The sequence below is a fragment of the Triticum dicoccoides genome, chromosome 4B, assembly GCF_002162155.2.
Source record: "Triticum dicoccoides isolate Atlit2015 ecotype Zavitan chromosome 4B, WEW_v2.0, whole genome shotgun sequence".
NCBI lineage: Eukaryota > Viridiplantae > Streptophyta > Magnoliopsida > Poales > Poaceae > Triticum > Triticum dicoccoides.
In genome coordinates this window covers 556,325,140-556,327,829 of record NC_041387.1, presented here as the reverse complement: position 1 = coordinate 556,327,829, position 2,690 = coordinate 556,325,140, and the positions used below count along the sequence as shown (strand labels likewise).

General features: G+C 43.6%; 1 long non-coding RNA gene across 1 annotated transcript; it reads left to right on the top strand.

Moving 5' to 3' along the window:
* Positions 1-397: 397 nt before the first annotated feature.
* LOC119293871 lies at positions 398-2,457 on the top strand. Its single transcript, XR_005143245.1, has 2 exons — positions 398-709; positions 2,088-2,457. It is a non-coding gene; the product is annotated as an uncharacterized LOC119293871 (long non-coding RNA).
* Positions 2,458-2,690: the final 233 nt, after the last annotated feature.

Here is a 2,690-nt window from a genome sequence, read left to right as displayed (position 1 = left end):
ATAACATTTGTATGTAATGTTATGTCTTCAAATCTCAACTGTTTAAATTAAAATGTTAATGGTTAAGATATTTAATCTGTGTGGACGAACGTGATGGCTTGTTTGGCTCTTGTCTTAATTATATAATAGATAGATACTATGTAGGAACATCGTACATGTATCTATCAGGAAGAGGGAGGGCTTTTGGCGGCCGTGCTACAGGCAGGCCGCTATCCCGGCCGTTTGTTTGGGCTTGGGGATCTGTAATGTGTCAGTGTGTGGCAGGCTTGCGCCAGGCCTACTACCTGAAATACGGTCTGGAATACAGCTATCGGATGCCTAGGCGTATCCTGTTCTGCCCATACTACTTGCCTGTTCGCGTGCGCCCAGAAAGACTGGCCCATGGGTGCTGGTTCGAAACGGCACAGGTGAAGGAATCCCATGCCAACCCATCCTCCTGCCTTACCGTGTGGACCAGACCAGAGCTCCTGTTCCGGTGACGCGCTCTCTTTCCCTCGCCCTCATTCCTATCCAGTCGCCTAGCCCTCCCCCCCTCCCTCTCTTCTCGTCTGTGCGGTGGTTATCGTCGGCAAACGCGCTCCCCGACCGAAGAGACGGCCGGAGCGCTCGTCCTCTTCCACGCTGGCGGCCAAACCACCCGGATCCAGCTTCATCTTCCACTCCGGCAGCCGAATCACCTCGAGTTTGCGGAACACCGGATCTGCTCAGGGTAAGGGCCTCCTCGTCCACGGATCTGGCTGGGAAAAATCATTTTCTCCATTGTTTCGGTGAGGCTGGATCACACGTTCTGTACTTATGCTTTTTCTCCTACCTGGTGTTCATCTGTTCTAGAGTTGCACGTTTTTGGCGATTTTAGTCTTGTTCCTTCTATTGCTTTGGCATGGCTGATTTGGCTGCATGGATGGATCGAGATGTATATCATTTGTGTTGATGAACCCAGAATAGAGTGCTCTCTGATAGTCTGTACGTATGCAATTTTCTTTTGCAGATCCGAATTTCCTGTGATGTTTTTTAGATGATGTATGTGGAGGATAATCATGAGGGGAAAATGTTATTCATGCCCATGCGTATTTGCCAGATCGGCTTAATTTTTTCCAACATGTGTTCTTTGGGGTGCTAATTCATACAGTTTCAACTTTTTGCACTGCATGTGCTATTAAACCTTCATTAGTGATTATTCTTAATGAACCGTTCAAATTGAGATAGTGTAAAGATGAACCGTTTACAAGCTGGCCTATTGACAACTGTTGCTGTTTCATATGGATTTTGAAATGATGTAGTATAGGATTGACCACTAAATTTGTTTTAGTGTGCACCAGACTTTTGGTGGTATAGTATAGGATTTTTTGGTCCTGGATTGTGAAATCCTGATGAATATGTGTCACTAAATTTAAAATAATTTAGGGTTCAGACTATAACTATGTCTCACTGAATTTAGGATAATTTAGAGTTCAGACCAAACACATGCATCAACCGCTCAAATCAGATTTCAGAAAGAATCCGGGACAGGATAATTTCAGTTGATTTAGGGTTCATGATGTTTATCTTTGTTCTGCTGGTTACCATACTCATGTGCACTGGATGAACACACATCAGGTTTTAGGGTTCAGGCAATTTCTTTTGGTTTATTTATAAATTATAATCAAACCCAAATGCTGTGCCATGAATCCAAAACCATTATTTTCTGCAATCAGTGATACACCCGTGGTCATGCGTATCTGTTAGTCTACATTACGTATATATTTAGTTGTTTTTATCTTTATCGACCCATCGGTTAGTTTACTGAAATTTGTTGGCAGTGGTGCATTATGTTCTTTAACTGCGATACTGAAGCAGATCGAAACATTTAACAACAAATCAGCTCTTAAGTAATTAACAAAGACTTGATTGTTGTGCTATTAATTTGGGCTTGAATTACGAATCTGACTAAAATTTCCTGTTTTTGTGTTACTCTTATAGAATTTTTTTTTTGCCCTGAATTCTTAACGTAACTGGAATTTATCTGCTAGGGTAAAAGGATTGAAAAAATAGCTATCGAGCGTGAGTGGGGTTTCATTCTGATTTGGTGTTGAACATTTTTTTTGCAGAGTAGGGTTTCATTGAGACTTTGAGAGCTACCTGCCAATTGAGAGGCATATGCAAGTAAGGTTTACACCTGGGTGATTTTGATCAATTTGGCAAACCTATGTACAAAGCTGGTGCATATCGGAGGGCCACAGGTGTACAACCCGCCCCCAAAGTGGTGATTTGCCGAAGGCTCCAAGGAAATTGCCGAAATGCACGAACTGTGGGGTGGTTGGACATCGTCGCAATGCGTGTGGCACTAAGAAGAGCAGGCCGTTTGAGCCAAACTTCCTCTAGTTACAATCTTCATCGCAGTGATGGTTTATGTAGTCGGCTTTGCAATATTTGTGGCAACTATTTCTATTTTATGATGCACATGTTTCATTTGCTGCCCGTATTATCGAACCAGGTCTCCTTGCCATGTTTTAGCTGATTTATTTAGCATCTCCTGGTGTGGACTGCATAAAGCCTTTGATCCATGTTCTGTGCTAGTGTCCAAAGCAAACTGTTAGGCCAACTCCACCGCGCGACCCTATCCTGTCCGGCTCCGTCCGTTTGGGGTAAAACGGACAAACTGGGCGGCCCAGCGTGCGGGAACAAACGGACATTTGTCCGTTTTGTGTCCG